At 46.3% G+C, this 25215-nt stretch overlaps 1 protein-coding gene across 6 annotated transcripts in view; it reads right to left on the minus strand.

Annotated features, from left to right (window-relative positions):
- Positions 1-25215, minus strand: part of Tmcc3 (transmembrane and coiled-coil domain family 3) — a 306403-nt gene that overhangs the window by 210758 nt on the left and 70430 nt on the right. For 3 of the 6 annotated variants that reach the window (XM_075954038.1, XM_075954039.1, XM_075954040.1), the window contains one exon: positions 4630-4731. The exons of the other annotated variants lie outside the window; for them this stretch is intronic. The gene's annotated coding sequence lies outside the window, so the exon portion shown is untranslated. The remainder of the gene's footprint in view (positions 1-4629; positions 4732-25215) is intronic. 6 annotated transcript variants of the gene reach the window in all.

Here is a 25215-nt window from a genome sequence, read left to right on the forward strand (position 1 = left end):
GTAGGGGCAGGTGGATCCCTATGAGTTTGAGCCCAGCCTGGTCTAAGAGTCCCAGGTCAGCTGGAGATACAAAGTGAGATCATGCCTTTAAAAAAAAAGAAAAAGAAAGGGAAGGCAGACATTTCTATCTAAAGAAGATCTGGAAGAATTCATCACCACTGAACTTGCTTTGCAAGAAATTAGATACAGAGTCCTTTGTTTTAAAATGAGAAACCATTAGGGTAACTCAAAGCAAAGGAAGAAAAAGAGCAACAACAACCAAAAAAACCCCAAAATCTATGAAACTTCTAATCTGCGTCAGTATAAATATAAAAGGAATCGCTGTTGACGACTTGCCGTAACTATGAAAACTACAGGTGATATTAATCAAACAAGTGTCTGTACGTTTTCCTTCTATCTAAAATGCTAATGTTAAGAAAAATTGTGAAATTAACAGTATGGTTTCATTGTGGAAAAAAAACAAAAAACCAGAATAACCTCAAATAGTATCAGCTTTGTCCTGGTTGAATCGGAAAATAATACCGATGATGACGATAGCACCAACTACAGCCTTTCCCAGGGAACGGGGGCCCGGAGGGGAACATTTGAGACAGAAACAAAATAATAAGAAGATAAGAGTGCCGCAAGGTTCTTTCTTCCTTCTCTCTCAGAGGGATAGCCCCTACTTTGTTTAGCAGTGTTTCTAGGTAGTTTGGCCATCAGAGCCATGAGAGCGTAATAGTGAAGAAACAAAATCTAGTCAGGCATGGCGGTGCACAACCGTAATCCCAGCACCTGGGGAGGCTGAAGCAGGATTGTGAGTTTGAGTCTTGAATGAACACTATAACAAGTCCCAGGTCAGCCTGAGACACACCACAAGGCCCAAGTCAGCCTGGAACGCATCGCAAGGCCCAGGGGGATGTTATAAAGAATACAGGTGACACACTTAGAATAGATTCTGGCTTGCATGAAAACCCTACTATTAGCTTTTAATATTATTGTTATTGTTATCACTTAAAGGCACTTGGAGGCACAAAGGAGGTTCTATCAAAGTCTACCGCAATAGAAATACAGAAAAAAAATTCGAATTTTGCAATCAGTTACTCCATTCCTTATCTAGGACAAAGACAGCATAATCAATATTTTAGTGATTTAAAAAAAAAATTCTTTGCCAAAGTAATAATGCAATTAGTTGTGGAAGCTCTGTCTTCTAGACAAGAATCTGAGAGTCTGTTTGTCTTTCTGTCACTACTGTTGATACAGGATATGGATAAACCTCCATGTAAAAATCCAGGCTCGGTGGCATGCTTATCATCATCACCATCATCATCACCATCATCATCATCATCATCACCACCACCACCATCACCATCATCATCATCATCATCATCATCATTATCATCATCAGCGGCAGCAGCGGCAGCAGCAGCAGCATCCCTGGGCTTGCTGGTGAGCCAGCCTAGCCTACCTACCTGGCAAGCTTCAGTCCAACAAGACATCCTGTCACAAAACTAAAAGGGGACAGGAGAAACGACACGACAGTGCTCTCACAGAGGATCCGGATTTGGCTGGTTACTCACAGCTGTCTGTAAGTAGTTTCAGAGGACCCAATAGCTTCTCTGGCCTCCTCCAGCACTGTAAAACACATGGTGCTCTCATATACATACGTGCAATAAAACGCGCATACACTTGAAGTAAAAATAAAGTGAACAGCACCTGAGAAACAACATCAGGGTTGCCCTCTGACTTCGACATGCAATGTGCACACATGTGTAAGTAAGCACGCTCATACGTGTGCACCTGCACGCACAACACACACAGAGACACACAGTCCAGGGCATTCCCACAGGCTGTGTGGCGGTGCGCTGCTGTGGGGGAAAGATCAAACAAAGAGCAAGGTTTCCAGTCTTGTGTTCCACTCATTCTAGGCCCCTCTGATTGGGTAATCTTCTAACCAATCCCATTTCAATCATATTGAGTCTCCTGTCCTGGTGGTAAACTCGGCAAGTAGTCTTCCTAGATCCCTGCGTTGATTTCCACCTCTGCCTCTCACTAGGCCAAAGACTTAGAAGCTAAAGCCATGCCAAAGGCTCCCAGTAATGATGGAGGAAGGTCATTGGTTAAATAAAAAGAAACTGCTTGGCCCTCATTGGTTAGAAGATAGGTGGGAGGAGTAAACAGAACAGAACGCTGGGAGGAAGAGGAAGTGAGCTCAGACTCCACAGCTCTCCTCTCGGGAGCAGACGCCTCAGGGAGACGCCATGCTCCCAGCTCCCAGGCAGATGCAAGCGATGAAGCTCCGACCCAGGATGGACATAGGCTAGAATCTTCCCGGTAAGCGCACCTAGGGGCGCTACACAGATGATTAGAAATGGGCTAAATTAATATGTGAGAATTAGCCTAGAAGAGGCTAGATAGAAATGGGCCAAGCAGTGATTAAATGAATACAGTTTGTGTGTTGTTATTTCGGGCATAAGCTAGCCAGGCAGCCGGGGTGCTGGGGACGCAGCCCCGCCGCTCTTATTACTACACAGTAACACCCAGGGGTAACCACCTAACACCTATAGCTACTTCAAAAGGTTTTTGGAATGATAGATTTGCTTCTTTGTTCAATCCAATCTGTGTGTCTAGATGACGTCTGTGCTATCCCTCTTCCCTGGATGAGCTAGCTAAAGTTCTGCCCAAGGCAGAAGCCAAGCCCCTGCCCTCCAAACCACACATTCAGATTGGCGTCTGAAAACCTATCGCTCCTCATCTCTGAGCATCAGTTTCTGCTGTTGGGCGTGGATGGGCAGACTCACCTCACAGAGCTGTGACGAGACTGAATTAAGGACATGAAGAACTCAAAACGCCAGCCACATGGGAGGCAGCCAAGAATCATTTCTCAAAAACAGAATCCCCAACATTCCCTTCGGCCGATCCCTTTATCCACAGGACTTCATCACTCGTGAATAGTACACACACACCAGGTTGGGTGTTTAGCTCAGTGGAAGCAAGCACAAGGCCATAGGCTCTGGGTTCAATCCTCAGAACCATCACAGCACACACAAAATTAATCTTGTTAGCACTCTAAGCTAGAGAAAGAATTCCAGGGTTCAAGGAGGGCCCCGGGTGAGCTGCCAGATTGGGGTTCTGTAAGATTCTAGAGCTCTGACCACCAACTTAAAAGGTACCAATGATGTGGCTACTTTTCCCCTGTTTGCCTTCAAAGCTGATCCATCCAAGGAACCATAGGATTTGTGCTTAGGGCTTAATGTAGGCAAACACCACCTTCCATGTCCCTGGCTGGATTCTCACCACGCACCAAGAACGACACAAATCTTCCGTGTTGAAGGGGTCCTATCAGGACCCAACGTATTACCAGTCTGTTTATTTTATCACAAAAGGGCTCTCCCTGGAGTGAGAGCTAGCCTCTCTTCACTCGCTCTGCAAGACTGTACTCCCGAGTCTGCCCTGGAGAGACACCTAAGGTGATCAAAAGGGCTTGTGCCACCCCTCTCAGAACAGGCTCCTCTCTACTCGGCAGCGAGAAGCCCGCATCCTGGAGCAACAGGACCCCACAGCCTGCAGCTGAGTGCCGTGGGTGAATTAGTCAGGACCGGACAACAATCCAGTCATGGGAGAAGCAGAGCTTCTTCTAGGGCAACCATGAGATTCTTAAAAATAAGACACAAGACACGACTTTCCATGCCATGACTTCAGGATGCTGAACCATGGGAAGAACTTGGCCTTCTTGGGTGACATCTCTGTGAGAGCAGGGAACTAGGTCTCTATTGTCTTTGCATCCCAAGCACCGATCCTACAAACTGTATAAGAAACAACTGCTTATTACATACCCAAGTGGACTTCATTTTGATGATATCTAGCCATGTCTCAACATTCCAAACTAGGAATGAGCTTCTTGGCACTCAAGAGGCTGAGGGAGGAGGATACTAAGTAGTTTAAGGCCAGAATGGGCTACTAAGTGAGGCCTTAACTTTGCCCCTTTTCAAATTGTATAAATATGTATATTTAAAACCCTGTGGTAGATATACAAATGAGTATAACTGAAAGCCAACTACTGTATAGCACACCACTGAGGAGGTTGGTAACGGTAGAGCTGTCTCAAATGTAATGGAGTTCATAAAGCTCTCTTTGTCGTGCCCTGCTGGGAACCCGGACCCAGCTGCTGAGGCTTGCCCTTGTGATTATGGAAAGTCTACTCAAGGCACTTTTGCATTTTGGGTTAAATGGTTAGCACATGTACAACACTTATAATAGTGCCTGGCTCACAGTGACTTCTTAAGAAACATTAACTATAAGTATTTTCTGTCATCGGGTACTGTCCAAGCTAACACTCCAGGGTACCAAATTAAACAAAAGCTCACTGGTTTCCCCAGAAAAGTATTAACAGATGTAAGATGCATATTTAATTCACCTCCTGATCGGCAAAACTTGTCCTCAGAGCTTGAGAAGTCTTCTAAAAGCCAGAAATTAAGTCTTAACACAACCCTACTGCCCTGAAAAGTGTTTACTAGAATGTCCCTTTAAAGCAAAAATAGATATCTACCAAACTCTAAGTACATGCCAGAAAGAACTAAGCCATCAGCCTTGCTAACATCTTCCTTAAACAAGTAAACAAACAAATGAATATCAGAGATCATCTTTTACCTTCTCTTTGGGCCGGACAGTAGTTCTAGGGCTGTGAGAGCTAGGCCACTTTCGTGGGATGAGAGCCCATGGGTCTATGAGGGCTTCAGATGACTTCTGCTCCTGTTAAAAATAATCACCGAGAAACAAAAAGCAGAAGTATGTACAGAATTGCTTCATTCACGCCCGCACCCCCTCCCGCCCCGCCGTCATGGGCGCTTTTCCTGTTTCTCACATCACCAATCTTCCAGCTCAGCAATTCCCAAGTGGGTGCCCTGATGACCGCTGGTCCCCAAGATCCCTGGCGGTGCAGTGTGCATCGGCCAAGTGATTGTGGGAAACACCACGCTTCCCGCAAGAAAAGACACAACATCTACCCACATGTAAAGGTCCCTTTTAGGCTTTCCTTAAAAACTCATTTACTGGTGTTTACTCCAGGTTTGCAAGCCCATATAACCACCCATAGCTAGAGTGCTGTTAGTTCCTTGCCCAGACACTTCTACGTAAAATACACACACACACACACACAAAAGCAGAGATGGCCAGGGACTAAGAAAGGTTTTCCTTTTCCTGGTATATTTTTTTTAATAATTATATTCTTTATCAAAGGAAGCAGGTGGAAGTCAAGTCTACAAAACAGAATAAAAGCAACAGTCTGTCAACCTTCTAGCAAGGAGGAAGGAGCTCATAAGCCCCCACCTCTAACTATGGAGCTATTGGTTTGCAGCACCTGATATTATCTGAGGAAAGAGGAATCCATTTTCTTCAAGGATGTGACCACTGTTCGGTCAACCACACTCCAGTGGATGGTCCTATGTCCCTGAGTGTATGGGCAGTGCAAACTGACTTGACTCAGTGAGTAATCTGAAGGAATAAAATAAAAAGGAAAGAAGGCCCAAGCTGGGAGGGGCTAGGAAGTTGAAGGTTGAATCTGGGAGGAGTCTCACAGGCACAAAAATATGGCATTAAAACTGATTCCGGGAATCCTCCTTAGGGCACTGGGGCAGGAGTTAGGTAGGGCTTTTAATCGTTGTTAATATTAATCACTGGTAAGTGCTGCAAGAATTTTTAACTCAGCTGGGTTTGGGCATTTCTGTGGGAGAGAGGCAGAGGTTGGACTGACTTAGAGGCTGGGCTAAGCAGTGAGTTCTAAGCCAGCCAGGAATAAGGCCCGAACAAACAACAGCAAGAGGAAGCGGTAGTCCTGTGTTGAGCTTTTCTAAGCGCTGACCTTAGACACACCATGAATGTGTTCTGTGAGTGATTAAAACGGGTGCAAGAGCCATTTGACACGCCCTTCCTGGCATCCTTGAGCGTGGCTCTGTCAGCTGGGCGGTCCCTTTCCCAGTAACCGGCTGTACGGCCCTCCTGACGGCCCAGATGCCCTTATAATCCCACCGAAGACACTCCAGCCACTGTAGGACTCCTCTCTACCCACAGCGGATGGCATTCCCCAGTCATGACCGCTCCAGACACTGTTGGCTGGCCTTAGAAAGCAGCTCTCAGGTTGTAGAGAAAGGGGTACACTCATCCATTGCTGGTGGGAATGCAAATTTGTGCAACCACTCTGGAAAGCAGTGTGGTGGTTTCTCAGGAAATTCGGGATCAACCTACCCCTGGACCCAGCAATACCACTCTTGGGAATATACCCAAGAGAGGCCCTATCATACAACAAAAGTATATGCTCAACTATTTTCATAGCAGCATTGTTTGTAATAGCCAGAACCTGGAAACAACCTAGATGCCCTTCAATAGAAGAATGGATGAAGAAAGTATGGAATATATACATATTAGAGTACTACTCAGCAGTAAAAAACAAGGACTTCTTGAATTTTCCATGCAAATGGATGGAAATAGAAAACACTATCCTGAGTGAGGTAAGCCAGACCCAAAAAGAGGAACATGGGATGTACTCACTCATATTTGGTTTCTAGCCATAAATAAAGGACATTGAGCCTATAATTCGCGATCCTAGAGAAGCTAAATAAGAAGGTGATTCCAAAGACAAACATATAGGCATCCTCCTGAATATTAACCTTCATCAGGCGATGAAAGGAGACAGAGACCCACATTGGAGCACCGGACAGAAATCTCAAGGTCCAAATCAGGAGCAGAAGGAGAGGGAGCACGAGCAAGGAACTCAGGACAGCGAGGGGTGCACCCACACACTGAGACAATGGGGACGTTTTATTGGGAACTCACCAAGGCCAGCTGCCCCGGGTCTGAAAATGAAAAAGCATGGGATAAAACCGGACTTGCTGAACATAGCGGACAATGAGGACTACTGAGAACTCAAGAACAATGGCAATGGGTTTTTGATCCTACTGCACGTACTGGCTTTGGGGGAGCCTAGGCAGTTTGGATGCTCAACTTACTAGACCTGGATGGTGGTGGGGGTTCCTTGGACTTCCCACAGGTCAGGGAACCCTGATTGCTCTTCGAGCTGATGAGGGAGGGGGACTTGATCGGGGGAGGGAAGTGGGAGGCGGTGGCGGGGAGGAGGCAGAAATCTTTAATAAATAAATAAATTTAAAAAAAAAAAGAGAGAAAGCAGCTCTCAGGGGACCACAAGCCTGGTGAACTCTACGTGACCTTACAGCCTTTTGTTACCCAGGCCAGAAGAGGAGCACTTCCTCTCAAGGCCAGTGACTGGCACGGTCACAACCACGCATGATTGGTACAAATACAAACCATTCCTTGGTTTAAAGATTTCATCTAGGTATGATTTTGTTTACAGGGGTGTGTCATGTGAACACAATGCCCACAGACGCAAGAGGAGGGCAGAGGATCCCCTGGAATTGGAGTTAGAAACAAGGGATGGCTGTTTTCCATCCACGCTGCACCCTGATGTTACAGGATCAAGCCCCCATAAAAGACTTCTCCCGGTGGTCTCGCCTAAGCTGCTCACACGAAGAGCTGGTGGGAAGCCACCAAGCGACACTCAGCGACAGTGAGAAGACAGCTGGAAAATTCCTGAGGACTGGGGCTGGGAGCAGAGTGACTAAGAGAGGTTGGGCTCTGAGAGCCTGAAGAGCCGAAGGTCTTCGTCACCAGAAAGTTCCCTGGACTAATGGACTCATGGACTAAGGGAACTGACGGTCTAAGCCCCAACTGGAGACCCACCCAGGAGCTGTAACAGCAACAGGCAGATGCCACCCACCACTGATGAACACTGAGGATTGATTAGAGCAGCTGGCAAGGGCTGTTGCTCAGAGCAGTGAATTTACATCATGAGTACCTAGTAACTTCTAAACCCTAGAGCCATAGATACCCAGGTCTAGGTACCTAGTCTACCCTTTGCGTAATCAGGGTTCTGGGACTGCCAACATGACCAGAGCTCCCTCCCAGTTCCTCCGGATGTCGACCCAGCCGATCGAAGGGACGGACCCCTCCCAGCTGAAGGGAGACACTACTTGCTCAGCCGTCATTACACACACTGCTGAGATGGCCAAAGGCGAGCCTCATTCCCATTCCACCCAAGGGAGAACCTGAGATCAAATGGTCGACACATGGAATAGCCACTACGCGGGGACAGGGTTTCATATGCAACCTCAGCAACAGTCCTGGAAGAGGTGTGTCCTGGAACTTGCTTTGTAGACCAGGCTGGCCTCGAACTGGCCAGAACCACCTGCCTCTGCCTCCCAAGTGCTAGGATTAAAGGCGTGCGCTACCACCACTGCCTGGCATGTTACTTTTCCTTACAGAGTGGAGTTTCCAGAGCTTTCAAAACTAGAAAAAGCCACAGAGTATGTGGAATCATGATGTGAACTCAGATCCATCTTCAAAGCCTGAACAAAACAGTTCAGAGTTCAGCAAAAAAGGATTTACCTTCCGGATGCAGCTGACAGCCATGTTTTTAGCATCTAGTAAACACAGATGTGCCCATGTGGGTGGGGAAGGGGATACAAAGGTAAATAAGAAAGTCTGAACCTCAGAACTGGGCGAGCTTATGATCCCTTAATAACAGAGATTTTAATCACTCAATTACTCACAGCGAGCGCCCCTTGTGGAGTACAGTAACTAACTAGCTCAGGATAAAAAATGGGCTAATAATCTTAGCACTTCACAAACTTACAGAACCAGAAACAAGTTACAGCAGGAAAAATAAAAACAGATTTCAACAAAACTTAAAGCTTTGGTGCAAAGGACCCTACGATGGTTGATCTCCACGGCCGACTTGACTGGACTAAGGGACACCTAGGCATTCATTAGTGAGGTGTATCTGTGGGTGTGTGCATCTTTGGGCGTGTTTCCAGGGAGGATTGACTGAGGAGGATGGGACCCACCTTGGACCGTCCTATGGGCTGAGGCCCTGGATTGAATACAGAGCAGGAAGTAGAGCACGAGGGGAGCACCACGTGGGTAACCCCCCTCTATTCAGACTTCCTTATCTGCGAGGATACGAGCAGGTAGCCTCCCACAACCGCCCACACCTTCCAAGTCATGTTTTCCCCAGATCCAAAGCCAAAGCGAAATTCTCCTCCCTTATATGCAGCTTCCCGGTCAGGTACTTGGTCACAGCAGAGAGAAAGGTTGCTAATCCGGATATCACATGGTGTCGAGCAAGGTCACTAATAAAGCTATCATCAACAAAGTGAAACGGTCACCCGCTGGCTAAGATGAAATTTTTGCCAATCACACAGCTAACAAAGGACTTGTCTCCATATTTAAAATCTCCACTAGCTCCACAAGGAGAAGACTACCAATGCATGTTTTCATAGGGGTATACGCTCATTCCTCGTGGTTCTATACCTAGTAGCAGGATGCAGAGACACGTAGCAATTACAGGCTTAGCATTTTGAGGAAGAACCATGCTCTTTTCCGCAGTGAGTGTACTAATTTACATCCCCACCAGCTGCGCACTGGGGTCCCCATTTCCTCCCATCCCTGTCAGCACTTGTTCCCGTCTCTTCTTATGTCGTCTGCTCATGTGGGTTTGGTTTGTAATTTCTCTCATCTCGTCTCATCTTATTTCCATGTTTATTTATCCACTACTTGTCTTTGGAGAAATACCTACCCAGTTCCTTGGTTGTTTCTTTCTTTTATTTTCTTTCTCCCCCCCTCGCCCCCGAGACAGGGTTTCTCTGTAGCTTTGGAGCCTGTCCTGGAACCAACTCTCTTGTAGACCAGGCTGGCCTCGAACTCACAAAGATCTGCCTGCCTCTGCCTCCCTAGGACTGGGATTAAAGGCGTGCACCACCACTGCCCGGCTACCTTGGTTGTTTCTAGTAGGCTACCGTAGCCTCTCGTGCCTTCCTGATAGAAGTTCTTCGCCACTTACATCATTTATGTAATAATTTCTTCTATTTTGACTCTAGGGGTGGTTTAGGACCCTGGCTCTATGAAGAAGACCCTAATGATTTGAAAGTGTTCAGGGTGGGAAAGAAATGTTAGGATTAAAGAAATTAGATGCAGATATTACCCTGACTAGCCTGGAGACCAGGCTGGCTTCAGACTTACCAAGCTCTTCCTGTCCTCTCCCAAGTGCTGTGTTGTGGGCTATTTGATAGCACTCTGAAACTCCACGACAGTGTTAATAAAATTAACCTTGGATTGGGGCAGTGCCAGCAATAAGCTGACAAAAAGTTAGCCATAGACAGGATGGAGAAAACAGAGAGATTCACAGGAAGGAGTAGGGAGGAGCTTTAAGATTCACTGTCTTTTTGGTTTGGGACAAGTGGAGAGAGGCTTCTCTTGCTGGACCTCCAGTCAAAAAGGAAGGTTGCTTCTTGGCCTCTCTGACCTAGCAGGTTTCCACCCCAAACATCCGACTCCTGAGTCTTTATTGGTAAACAGAGTGATAAAGACTTAAAACCTACATTTGGTGGCAGCAGTAGAGCCTACGGGACTGAAAAGTTTGCCAGGATGCAGACTCAGCAGCGGGGCACAGACGGCAGCTAAAATATCGATAGATTCAGGCGCAGTGCTAAGCCCACTGAAAAACAAAAGTGCTGGGACCAAAAGTACAAACCACCACACCAAGCAATAGAGCTTTTTTAAATGAAAAAATAATACATTTCCACTTTCTTCCGTCGCCAATTCTGTTCTGAGTCCTTGCCACTTCCCCCTAGTGAATCTATGTACTTTTGTAATCATCACTATAGAAGCACATTGGAAAAACCTGCAATGAGCCACAAACTCTCAGAAACGAACCACAATGACCTATGTTGTCCTGGGACCAGAGGGTCAGGGAGGAGACAGGTGAGTCCAGCGCTAGTGATGTAGCTGGGTGGTCCAGGGCTAGCCATGTGAGAGGTCCAAGTTCAATTCTCAGCATGGGGGTAGGGACCTGGGGGCTCAGGAGATGACCTAGTAGCAAGCATGAGAACTGTGTGCAGGCCCCCAGGATCTACATGAAAACCAGACATGATGGTGCTTGCCTGTAACCCCGGGGATGGGGCACAGAGACTGTGGGTCCCAGCGACCTGTTAGCCAGCCTCGCTAAAATGGTTGCTCCACATGAATCAGAGACCCTGTCTCCAAAAATAAAGTAGGAAGTGCTACGGGAACATACCGTGAGTCAACCTCTAACCTTCACATTCATGCACATGAACAGGCAACCACACCCACACACAACCACATACACGTACATATCATACACACACACCATACATAAAAACCACACACACACACACCACACCACAGCATATCACACCCCCACACACTACACTACATATACACACACACACGACCACAAATATGTACATATCATACACACACCACACATAACACACACACCACACCAAACCACAGCACACATACACACACATACCACACATACATATCACACACACCATACCATATCACACCCCCACACACTACACTACATATACACACACACGACCACAAATATGTACATATCACACACACACACCACACATAACACACACACCACACCAAACCACAGCACACATACACACACATACCACACATACACACCACAAACACACACCATACCATATCACACCCCCACACACTACACTACATATACACACACTCGACCACATATATGTACATATCATACACACACCACACATAACACACACACCACACCAAACCACAGCATACATATGCACATACACACCACAGCGTGCACGCACACACACATACACCACATCAAAGCACATCACACACACACATACACATCAAAGCACATCACACACACACACACACACCCTGCCTCCTACACACCTCCATCACTATGAACTCGCCAAAAGACATCTAGGTACAGGGACATGGACATAGTACGGGTAAAAACTAAATATGCAGATTTCTTTCTTCGTAGGTAGAAAGAGCAAAGAAAGGGAAGAAACAAGACTCAAAATGATACCAAAGACAAATTTGGGGGAAAACCCAGAAAGACAAAAATAGCGCATTTTCAAGAGCTGCAAGTTGTCAATATTATCAGTAGTGGCCGGACTGCATATAGATCCGGGTACTTTACAGCAGCCGTTCTGAAGGGCATGGAATGCAGGAGCAGCTTGACTAGAGTCTGTAAGAGGGAAAAAACGGGGTTTGGTTAACAGAAACCTCAGTGTCATAGTTAAGTAAGTCAGCCGGACCGCTCTTGTCCACACCACGGGAGCTGACAGGCTCGGCAACTCTACCCGCCAGACGGCATCTGACAAGCAGATTGGAGATGAGCGCCCAGGGCACAGCAAGAAATGTCCAGACTAGCTCTGCACCTAGAACCCGGGCTAAACATGACACAGTTGCAGGGCTGGAGAGATGGCTCAGTGGTTAAGAGCGCTGGCTGCTCTTCCAGAGGACCCAGGTTCAATTCCCAGCACCCATAAGGCAACTCACAACTGTCTGCGACTCCAGTTCCAGGGGATCCGACACCTTCACGCCAATGCAAATCTTGTAAAATCAGTTTAAAGTTTAAAAGATATGAAACAGTTGGTGTCTGCAGAAGCAAAGGCTAAAGGCTGATGTGGGAGTGTCATATATCAATCTGTTGATTTCATTGGTTAAGCAATAAAGAAACTGCTTGGCTCATTGGTTAGGAGATAGGTGGGAGGAGTAAACAGAACAAAACGCTGGGAGGAAGAGGAAGTGAGGTCAGACTCCACAGCTCTCCTCTCCAGAGCAGACGCCTTCAGAGAGACGCCATGCTACCTGCTCCAGGGAAGACGCACACCATGCCCCAGCTCCGACCCAGGATGGACTTAGGCTAGAATCTTCCCGGTAAGCGCACCTAGGGGCGCTACACAGATGATTAGAAATGGGCCAGAGCAGTGTTTAAAAGAATACAGTGTCCGTGTAATTATTTGGGGCATAAGCTAGCCGAGCCAGGCAGGCGGCTGGGGTTTTGGGGACGCAACCCTGACGCCGCTCATATTACTACAAATTTATAACTGTTTTGTTATATGTAATTTTGCTATGTTAAGGTTAAAGCCTTCCTTTTTTTGTTTAAACAGAAAAAGGGGAAGTGATGTGGGAGTGTCATATATCAATCTGTTGATTTCATTGGCTAAGCAATAAAGGAACTGCCTCGGCCCATTTCATTGGTTAGAAGATAGGTGGGAGGAGTAGACAGAACAGAATGCCAGGAGGAAGAGGAAGTGAGGTCAGACTCCACAGCTCTCCTCTCCAGAGCAGACGCCTTCAGAGAGACGCCATGCTACCTGCTCCAGGGAAGACGCACGCTATGAAGCTCCAACCCAGGATGGACTTAGGCTGGAATCTTCCCGGTAAGCGCACCTAGGGGCGCTACACAGATGATTAGAAATGGGCTAAATTAATATGTGAGAATTAGCCTAGAAGAGGCTAGATAGAGATGGGTCAAGCAGTCTTTAAAAGAATACAGTGTCCGTGTAATTATTTGGGGCATAAGCTAGCCGAGCCAGGCAGGCGGCTGGGGTTTTGGGGACGCAACCCTGACGCCGCTCATATTACTACAAAGGCAAAGGCTAAAGGCACTCTGGCCATGTGATGTCACCCAAGGGTAGAAATGACAGGATCCACAATTAAAATAATATTCTATAACAGGCTCCATATATGGAATAGACTCTACATCTCAAAATGTCTCAAAAACTTGTCTGTTAAAGCTGTCTTTAGCTGGCAATGCCTGGGGACTCATAGTGGGTACAGGCATGCTCGGTGGGGACTCATAGAGGGTACAGGCATGCTCAGGCAAGATTTAGGCTCCGTCCGTCATAAGCTTCTAATTCTGAGCATGACTGCGGTTCATCAGGCTGGCAGGAGGAAGCCTGGGGCTTTGGCACGTTTCTGAGTGATGAAAGGCGAATGCTTCAGAACCTTCTTGATAGACCCTGGGCCAGGGTGGGAGCTGGCTGCCCGCAGGTGCGCACTCAGCAATTTTCTGCAGTGGCAACTAAGCCTAGACATGGAGTACACAGACGCAGAACTCTAAATAGTCACTTAAAAAAAAATCACTGGCTTTATAACGGATGGGTTTTGATGGATAGATTACATATCAGTTTTATTCCTCTTGTTTAGAATGAAAACCATGGGACTGGTTCCCTGGGCTGACATTTCGGTGTCCCTAGTTACGTCTGTCACCCAGTCAGAAAACCAGAAACTCAGTGGAGAGGAAAAGCGACACTTCTCCTTCCGTTCAATTGATTGGAAACAGTACCTTCAGAGCTGGGTGTGGTGGCAACGCCTGTAATCCCAGCATCCACTTGTTGAAGCAGGAGGATTGGGAGTTTGAGACCAGCCTAGGTCTCGTGGTGTGTTTCAGGCCAACCTGATCTAGAGAGACAATGTCTTAACAAACAAACAAATCAAACACCAAAAACAAACAAAAAACCCCCCACTTTGGTTTTTCCCACTTTAAAGCTACGAGCCAACCATTTCTCTAAAGATTTTGAAGCTTGCTAAACTCCACCCTTGTCTAACACACTGTTCTCTGCTAGCTGGCTTTGAACATGTTACTTAACTGGTAGCACACAGCTCAGCTGTCTGAGTTTGCACACCATCCCGCAGGTGATAAAGTCTCAACAAATGCTGATGCTTTAATTCTTATTGTCAACACAGCACCACCACCGTCAAGATGACCCTAGGTCACTCAGGGGACTGATACTCTGACATTCTTCCGACCAGTTAGTGTTTCATTACTGCTGTACCCATTAGACTCACTCTCCCCTCAGCCAAGGAGCTTTCTAACCCTCGCCTGACATGTAACTTAAACTTTGAAGTTAGATCCCCAAATCACCCCTCTGGATAAAAAGAAAGCTATACCACACCCTCTGGCTAAAGCAAACTGCTTCCCAAATCAACAATAGTGGAAGTTTTAAATAGGTGCATTGTTGTTTGTTTCCAAGAACACTGGACAAAGACAAACATGCCAGCATCTCCCAGAGGCCTGGCAAACAGGGAAACAGGAGAAAAATAAGGCCATCTGCAGGAGGAGCTGGCACAGTACCCCAGCTATCAGGCCCTGCTCCAGAACAGCCTCACCTATGGAGTCCAACAAAGGCCTAGGGAATGTATTGGCTGCTTTCTGGGTAACAGATGGAACCCAACCAAATTCAAAACACCCTCTTCTTCTTATGTGAAAAGGGAAGAGATACCGTCTAGGGTAGAATTCTAAAAGGCTTGCCTCTTCCGGTTCCCTTTCTGCTGAGTGGGGGTTTCAGGGGCACAACCCTGGAAAAGATAGCCATGGTGCCAGGCAGACCACATTTCACCAGTGATGTCAGGAAAAACCTTTGACCTGACTTGCCCACCCATCTGCACCGCAGCTAAAGGATGCTCTGCCCTAGTGCATTCTTGGAGCAACCTATTGTGCTTAGCAGGAGGCCCATGCGCCTGCACTAGGGAGGGCCATACACTACGCAGTTCCCGTACTGGCTGGTGAGCCACAAAATTCATAACCTCAAAATTCAAGGGAATTCAGGGGACGTATTGTGATGAGGGTGATGCTAACATTTCCGAAAACCTTCCAACAGCTGTGGGAGCTTTCTTGAGCACCCCATCCCTTCCTGAACAGCACAGAGAGAAAAGCAACTTCCAGGAAGGAGCGATCTGTTCAGGCAAGTGTAAATACCCCTGGAACCCGAGTAGGCAACGATGGGCCTGTCATCATGGCCTATCGCTGTTCTGAAGCGAAGTCACAGGACTTTAGAGCTGAGAGGACCCGCAGAAGTTCACTGGTGACATTTCTCACAAAAAGTCACCAATAGGAAAAGTGGTCACACCAGGACGAAGACACCCAGCTTTGCCACAAGAACTGGAACACACCATTGTTCTGGGGGTGCAAGCCACCTGGTCTATGAAGGAGCACCCTTCACCCAGCAAGAAAGGGTCGTGAGGGAGCACCATGAGGAGTTAATCTGGATCCTGAGCTGACACGGGTTCAAAACCAAAGCTCTGCCCTTTACCAGGCTGCCATCAGGACAGGGTCCCCAGTCAGGGCTTCTCATCCACAAGAAGGTACTAATAAAACCGCCAGTCCCATCGTGTGTCCTCAGGATGCAAAGAGACCGTGGAGAGGGCTCCTGCATAACTCATTGTCACCAACATTAATCGATCAAGGAATGGCAGCGAAAAGCCAGAGATTCTCTGACTCAAGGAGGGACGGGATGTGTGACAAGCCACTCAATGGGAAGAAAGAACCTTGGTTTAAAAAAAAAAACTCTCCACAAGACTGGCCAAACTTGCAAGTCTATGATTGCTGACCAATGTGGGCGTGGCCAGCCCATTGTGTTGGAGGGAGGGGTGCCACTTCTGAGCAGGTGGTCTTGGGGTGTATAAGAAAGCAATCCGAGCAAGCCTTAGAGTGCAAGCCAGTAGGCAGCATTCCTCCTTCCTCCATGGTCTCTGCCTCCAGGTCCCTGCCTTGGCTTCCTTGATAATGGACTATAAGCTGTAAGCCAAATAAACCCTTCCCTCTCCTGGGTTGCTTTTGGTTGGGTTTTTAATTACAACGACAGAGAAGCCTAATTAGGCCAGAGGGGTTGTCCATTAAATAGCAGAGCGTTATTTAACTTCGGGGAATTCAAAGACCTGCCAAGGGTCATATTAACAGTGGTTAGGGAAAGAGAAAAATCCAAGCAGGAACACATCATCAATATTAAATGTTCATGGCTCTACCTGCGTCAAATGATCCCACTCAGACATACCACACACCTCAAGAAGAGATGGAAGAAAACATTGCAATATTAAATAATTTTTTAGAAAGTGGATTTATAACTGACCGGCACTGTTTTCTCTATTATTTTTCTTTGTTCCCCAAACTTTATGTAGACAAGTGGAATGAAAATTCTAAGGTGTGTTTGTCAAGGAGACATCTGATATCAGGTTTCAGAGGACTAAAGGAAGACTATAGAGCAATTATTTTAGGAAGAAAGTGGTCTCAGAAGCAGGCCCGGGAGGCATCTTGTTTGGGTGGAAGCAGGTATTAGAGTCAGTTGGGGGGCGGGGGGCAGCTAGCCACCAATCAACTGTATAAGAAGAAGCCTGCAAGTGTCAGTCCAGGAAGGGTCTCTGAAACACAGGAATGCAGTGTGAATTCAGTGGTGAATTCGGCAGTCCCTACTTAAAATAAGACACATGCCTAGAAAGACAAGGAAATCGCAGGATCCTCGAGGAAGCTAGTCAGTGGCTTCCCTTCTGCTGCTGGCTTTGATGAGAGAGCAGGTCTAAAAAAAAATGCCCCTGAAAAGGAGAAGATGAAAAGGGATGAAACGGATCTGAGGTCCCCACAGCGGGCAAGGGTCAGAGAAGCCCCACGGGGGCTTGGTGCTCTGCCTTCTGAGTCTGAGACTGTTCTCTGACCCAAGCGAGGACCCAAATGTCCTACTTTTGACATCTAGAAGATAAAAACAGGTCTGCTAATTCCGGACTTCACTGGCTGGACACGATCCAGGGTGGAGACAGAAGTCCCCAACAGGTCTCAGAAGATGGCGTCCACCTAATATATTTCTCTACACGTCTCCCTTGCCCCTCCTTAGTTTCCACTCCTCCATTTTGCATTCCCAGACTTCCTCTTGCTGTGGCTGGGTTGTGGTTTATCTCTGGGGGGCTCATGTGAAGGCTTGATCCCAGTGTGATGATGTGGGAGTCGGTGGGACCTCTACAAGGTGGAGTCTCCAGCAGGGAAATCAAGTCTAGGAGACGGTTATAAAAAGAGAAAGTCGGACCTTAGCTGCTCTTTGGTTTCCTGTCTACTACATGCACTACAATCATGGCACCATATGCTATGAGTACCCGGCAGTGAGGGCATGTAGCTATTCTTATTTTATTCTTTGGGGGCCCCCACCCAGTTTCCAAATAAATACATGGAGACTTGGTCTTATCAGTGCCTCTCCTTAAATACTACATGGAATCTTGGTCTTACTTATCAATGCCTGTCCTTAGCTTGACTTATTTCTAGCCAGATGTTCTTAAATTATCCCATCCACCTTTTGCCTCTGGGCTTTTACCTTTCTCTATCCTATATACCTTTCCTTCCTTCTTACTCTGTGGCTGGTTGTGTGGATGTGTGGATGGGTGGCTGGGCCCCAGGTGTCCTCCTCCTCCTTCTCTTACTCCTCAATCTCCTCCCAGATTTCTCCTCCTATTTATTCTCTCTGCCTGCCGGCCCCGCCTATCCTTTCTCCTGCCTTGCCATTGGTCGTTCAGCTCTTTATTAGAGCAATCAGGTGTTTAAGGCAGGCAAAGTAACACAGCTTCACAGAGTTAGACAAATGCAACATAAAAGAATGCAGCACATCTTTGCATCATTAAAACACATGTTCCACAGCATCAACAAATGTAGCACATCTTAAAATAATATTCCACAACGAGTGTCTTCAAAACTGGCATGGTGCTGTTTGGACTTTAAATCCTCTGAAACTGTGAGCTACATAACCATCTCATTATTAAATACTCGGCCTCAGGTATTTTGTTATGCCTGTGGTTAATAAAGAAGCAGCTAACAGACAGAGGAGGCAGGCCTGAGCCATGAGCAGTTTCAGGGTACACCCAGCTGCTGTCCAGGGCCCCACACTCCTTGTCCTAGCCTATGATTGGTTGGACAATCACCCTTCCTCTGCCTGGAGCACTCTGGCATTTCTTGATCAGCTTCCCAGGGACACAACATATAAAGGGTAATCAGATCACCCACCCAGTTCTCCCATCCTCTGAACAGCAGGAAAATGGGACTGAAAAGAGAGGCCTCTGTGTCTGGGCCCATCAGAGACCGAAGCATGCACACAGGGATACACAAAAATAGGTACACACACAAAATATATACAGATGATTCTCTGTGCATGATGGGGTCATGAACTGATAAACCCATTATTAGGTGAAGTAGCCTTTAATGCAGCCAACCTAGCCAATATCAAATCTTAGCACAGTCCAACATGGTGCTCAAGCAGGAGCTGAGAGTCCTACATCTTGACCCATAGGCAAAAGGAAGTGATCTGAGACACTGGGTGTGGCTTGAGCATCTCTGAGACCACAAACCCACCTCCACAGTGACACACTTCCTCCAACAAGGTCCTACCTACTCCAACAAAGCCACACCTCCTAATAATAGGCATATGAGCTCGTGGGGGCCAATTACACTTAAACTACCACACTTCCCCAGTAGCTACCAACTGTCAATAGCTCCTCAGGTATGGAATCAGCTACACTTTATATACTTTATGCCTTCCTGCACGATCAAGGAAGTGCTCCCTTTTTTAATTATAAAGAAAATATTACACTACGTGACATTAGTTATTCAAGGCATATGCACACATGTATAGATCCATGTCCATAGCTTTAGAAGAGCCTTTAATAGTGATAAAGAATTGTCTTTCTTTGTGGGGATTTTATTTTTTTAGGATGTATTTCTTTTTATGTGTTTGAGTGTTTGCTTGCAAGAATAGATGGGCCCCATGTGCATGCAATATCCAAGGAAACCACAAAAGGTCACTGAATCTCCTGGAAATGAAGTTACAGATGATTGTGAGCTGTTATGTGGGTGCTGGGAACCAAACCCAGGTCCTCTGCAAGAGCAGCCAGTGCTCATAACCACGGATCAATCTCTCCAGTGCATAAGAATTTTATTTTTGCTAAGAAAGAGTTAAAGGAAAAATTATCAAGTGTCTACAGAAAATGATCAGAATGGGTAGGTAGTTTTCTTAGTAGACCTATCAGAGAGTCTTTCACAGACTTCCACAAAAAGTTCATATTTCTGGAGAAAAACAAAATACGTGGATGTCCTGAATGATTCTTTCACCAAGCTTCGTTTTGAGCATTTGTATGGGCTTTACTAGGCTTGCATTCACCTTGGCTAGGATGGCCCTTCCACTTGAGTGTGATATCCTGAGAATCATCCCATATCTGAAACTGAAGCTCATTTCCAGGATAGCAGCACATGACTCCATGGTAACGAGGAAACCCCAATGGTTTACACTCCATGGCGTATGGAGGAAGGGAGGCCATCCTCTGAAATGCAAGGACCACTGCTATTTCTACAACTGCTGCCCCATGCAGTCCTTGCCTGGCCATTCCCTCTTCCTCTGTAGGTATTACTTCACCAACTATGCAATTCTCTCCGCATGCTGGTGTTTAGCCCTGGCTTGTCTGTTGTCTTGTATTTGGGGTTGGCTTGCTTGTTACCCCCCTCCCGACACACACACACTTTCTTTTGACCAAAAAAACCATCCCATGTTGTCAAATGGTGTTATATATAAAAAAAGAAAAAAAACCCATTTCCCGTATCTCTTCATTTAGCGGATAAGAAACAGGAAAACGAGGGCTGGGACCATGCGGAATAACAGCCACCAGCAACCCAGGTCTCTTTATGGAACTTTCTTGTATCTGTTCACTGCTCAGATAAACCTGCAGTAGGGCTATCTGATGGTGCTGAAAATCAGATGGAACGGAGGCAGCATCATCAGTTGAAGCTCCGCCCCCGGAGAGGGGTGTTCTGCCACTGGAGAAGGGTGTTCCACCCCTGGAGAGGGGTGTTCTGACACTGGAAAAGGGTGTTCCGCCACTGGAGAAGGGTGTTCCGCCACCGTGGATGAGCAAAGGCTGACGGAGAATTGTTATTCTGTCAAAACACCCCATGAAGGGAAATAACTACGTACATTTCTTAGGGCAGGGTAGCCTCACCTGTGATAGAAAAATGATTCTGGTCTATTTCAAGCAACGGAGCCAATTTTCTCCCACTAGGGTTTACCAATATTTCATCCATTTTAGCTTTTCTGAAAAGTTTCAATTTATTTCCGAATGGGTGATATGCAGGTGTGGCACCAGAATCATAAGATGTAAGATAATATAAAGTAGAAAGGAATGTCCTCATCACCCCTGAGCCCTTGAGCCAGCCTTCGCAGTGATGCTCACCATTGCCAGACATCCTGTATAGTCACTGGGTACAAACGTGCCTGCAGGTACGGGTGTAAGCGCACACACACTTGCTGCTCTTTTCAAACTAGCAAGTACTACTGTGCTAAAAATATTCCTTCGCACCTCCCTGTGCTCACACTTTTTTTTTTTTGAGTGCTTGGATGGAAGCCAGGGCTTTGCACATGCTCGGAAAGCATTCTACCACTGAACAACAACCCACTCGCCTGTTTTCCCGCCCCTGGATGGTCAGTACAGGCAGCTGCCTGGAACTTTTAAAAGGCTAGGTCATATTGTCTATGAAGAATCTGCTATGACGAGCATTTAGATAGCTTTTGGTGTGTTGCGATTTCGAACAAACTATAAGCTTCTCTGTAGGATAAATTCCTGTAAGCAGAATTGTTGTGGGAAACCTTTTTGTACACTGTGAAGAAGTGCCTCTGCCTAAGACTCCTACTGATTGGCTTAATAGAGAGCTGAATAGCCAATGGCTAGGCAGGAGCAGATAGGCGGTACTTCTGGGCAGGGGGAGAATCTGGAGGTTCATGGGATTAAGCCAGCCAGACACACGGGAAGTTGGACATGCATTATGAAGGAGAGGTAATGAGCCATGTGGCAGAATTTAGGGTAATATAAATGGATCAATTTAAGCTCTAAGAGCTAGCTGGGAACAAGCCTAAGCTAAGGCCAAGCTTTCATAACTAGTAAGAAGTCTTGGTGTCATTATTTGGGAGCTGGTGGTCCCTAAAGAAAGATCCGCTACAAAGAATTGGTCAGACTGGGAAACTGCGTTTGTACCTTCAACATATTCAGCCCAAACCACCTTCCAGAGACGTGAACCATGCTCAGCTATTAATCATTATAACCCACAGGCTAAACTTAGCCCAGGGTGTTTTTGATGTTTCTAGGGAGCTGTTTAAAAAAAAAGAAAGAAAGAAATCTGGGCTTGGGTACAGCTCAGTAGTGGAGCAGTTGCCTAAAGCATTTGAGGCTCTGGATTCACAGCGAGGCCTCATTTCGGATTAAGGAACACAAGGAAAGGAAAAGTTTGAGGCTGACTACCCCGAGGCAATGCATCTCCCAACAGTAATGTCTGCACTGGACAATTATCTTCTCCTGCTGTTCTCATCTTGGTCTAATTCAGGATTTAAACGAATGCTTCGGGTTTTTGTTCAAGCTGAAGGAAATGAGGAATCCATCATGGCTAATGGAGAGGTGCCATGATCTTTCTGGGGAAAATACAGCTTGCTCCGGAACACAAATATAAACCGACACTTGAGTTTCTCACCTCACAGTCACAAGCCGAAAGAAAAGGCTGAAATACCCAACTGCTAGAACTGGAGAGAATTTTAAAGGTCATTTGGCCTGAGAGTTTTGGACAGATTTTTTTTAAATCTACTGTTAAAATTTCAAAAATGATTAAAAATTACAACAGTATTTCCACCTTTTTCATTTTGCCAACTAAAGTCATTAAAAAAATAAAAGCAATTCAGCCACCATCTACTCATTATCATTTAATATAAGAATGTAATATAAAAAGCAGAGAGGATTCAATATTAGAAATCAGGAAAGGCCATGAAATTGAATACATTTAGCACCAAGCAAAACCAACCATATATCATTTCCTTCTGCCAATTTTACTTCAGACTGAGAAAAGGTCCACATCGAAGCCATGTTGGGAGCCAACCTCACTATTTCCTAAACAACCCAGACTCTATATGCAAATAACACAATCAAAATTCAGTTCTAATGACCATGACAGACCCAGAACTAGACCAACGCCTCCTGGCCTCGGGCCTTTCCAGGAGTGTTTACACTTCTCTGTGTCCCCCAAATAGAGAGCACCAGGCCATCCTGTCCCTTTACTACCTCACTGTTCCTGGCTTTTAATCCGATTTGTTTGCTTCTCATCCAAAACGTGTCTTCTTCGCTTGGGTGTTGGGGACAAAACCAAAACAAAATGGAAGACTCGGAGACAGCGTAGCGGGTAAGCCTCTGCTGCGCAAGCAAAAGAACCTGGGTTTGGTCCCCAGAACTCAAGAAAGCTGGGAACTGTCTTGGTCACTCTTCCGTTGCTATGCTAAAAAAAAATACCCTGGCATAAGCAACTTAGGGAAAAGGGGGTTTATTTTGGCTTATGTTTCTAGAGGAATAGAGTCTATCATAGCAGGAAAGGCATGGCAACAGGCAGAGAAAGCAAGCTGGCCGGAGCAGGAAGCTGGCTGGTCACATTTTCATGCTCACACAGGAAGGAGAAAGAGAGAGAGAGAGAGGACAAGACTATAAAACCTCATAGCCTGCCTCCAGGGACATACTTCAGCAAAATTCTACTTTGTAAAAGAGTGTGTGTGTGTATATATATATATATATATATATATATATATATATATATATATATACATATATATATTATATATATCAAACAGTGTCACCAACTAGGTCTAGGGAGCAAGTGTTCAAATGCATGAACCTGTGGGGGCCATTTTTCATTTAAGAAAAGATACCACACATAGTTAAGAATTAATCAGTGCCCCCTGAATTTCAGAGCCAAGAAAGTTTCACTAGCCTTGACTGTGGAGCTAACAGAAAGTGACATCTCCATGCGATGCATGACTTTGCTCTTTCAGCTCTTTCCTGTATGCCCTGTGGCTCATCCACAGCCTGGTTATAGTGGCCAACATCACTGCACTCCACACACTACACGGGTGTGACTTATTCAGGCACAAGCTCTTCAGCCTCTCCACTCAGATGTGCAGGCCCAGGTCTGTGCAGAGGAGACACTGTACTTCCCTCCCAGGGCTGCAGTGGAAACAGAATGATGCCCTGGGCTACTGACGTCCAGCATCCCCTCCGCCTCCGCCTCATAAAAAGAACGCTCTGGAGACCGGTGCATTGACAACAGCCTTAATAAATACAGAAGTGGCTCAGTCGCTCTGCTTTCAATTAAGACTGCGGCTCCACACAGCAGGCCTTTAAAAGCAGTCCTGGGCCCGAGAATTTATAGCATCTTTTTTAATGAACAAAATAGCAGGAGTTTCGCCACCATGCCGGGCCGCTGCTTTTAAGCCTACCTCTGTCTCCCACCCTCCGTTAAAGATCATGCCTCTCCCCTTTCAGCTCAGTGCTCGTCCTATTAATTAGTCCATTAATTACTAATTCAGCTCTTTAATCCATTGCTAGACTTGGAAGCTGGTGATCCACCCATCTGCGGCCATTTTTGTTCCTTAAAGTAGGCTATAGTCAAAGAATTTGGGTTTTCACCAGGATACTGAAAAAATGGAACTGTAACATGTATTCCAAGGAGATTCGTGGTGGACAAAGGGAGATTTGGTCTCTTTACCAACAATACACTTCCCTCTAAAGAGCCTTGGCAGCAATATCTGCATGGTATTTCATCTCTTTGAATCAAGTTGGCCCTCTGGGAATGCTGTGGGATTATCCACATTAGGTAGGGGCATGGAAGCCCACCTTAACTGTGGGCAGCACACTCCATGAGCTGGGGTCCTGGCCGGCGCAGTAAGAATTGTGCACATGGGTACTCACTGCTCTCAACACAACATGGCCATCAGCCTCGAGCTCCCGCCGCCATCATGTCCCCAGCAGGATAGGCGGTCATCTGCAAGCATGAGCCCAAAGAAACCCTCTATCCCTTCAGCTGCTTCTGTCAGGAATGGTTGGAATTGTTGTTCCAGCAGGACAGCAAAGTAACTAATGCTCCATCCCCCAACCACAAGATGCTGGTTCAGAGTTGATGCTGCAGGCAAATGGGGAGACTCTGGCTTCCTGAGGACACTGGTCTCTTTGTGAAGAGACAGAAAGACTATCACACCACTATACCGCGGAATTAGCTTCCTAGTCTATAGCTGGCATTTCTAAGGCGTTGCCATTAATGAGACAAGTAGGACATGGCAAGATTTACGCTGGCCCTCGGTCATGAAAATCATAATGTCAACTTGTAATATGCACACACTGAGTGTCTTTTCTCTGTGTTCCATTCATTCAACAAGTAGCGGGTGCTTACTGGGTATTAGGTAATAGTACCTAATTAGTACCAGAAATATGAATTAACTAGACAGCTCACAATCTAGGGTTTGCAGCTTAGTCAATAAACAGAATTCCAACTGCTACCCATGTCCGGGAGGATGGAGGAGTTCGTGTCAGACTAAAGGAACGGTGTGTGCGGTCCCAGCTGAAAACAACACCTTAGGATGAGCATTTGAGGGCATCTGGGCAGCAGCCACACATCAGCTTGGAAAGAGAAACAAAAGCCATGCCCTGAAGGGCTCTGTATGCCCCGGCGGTGTAGCTGGACTTTATCCG

Source organism: Microtus pennsylvanicus, chromosome 20 (genome assembly GCF_037038515.1).
Source record: "Microtus pennsylvanicus isolate mMicPen1 chromosome 20, mMicPen1.hap1, whole genome shotgun sequence".
NCBI lineage: Eukaryota > Metazoa > Chordata > Mammalia > Rodentia > Cricetidae > Microtus > Microtus pennsylvanicus.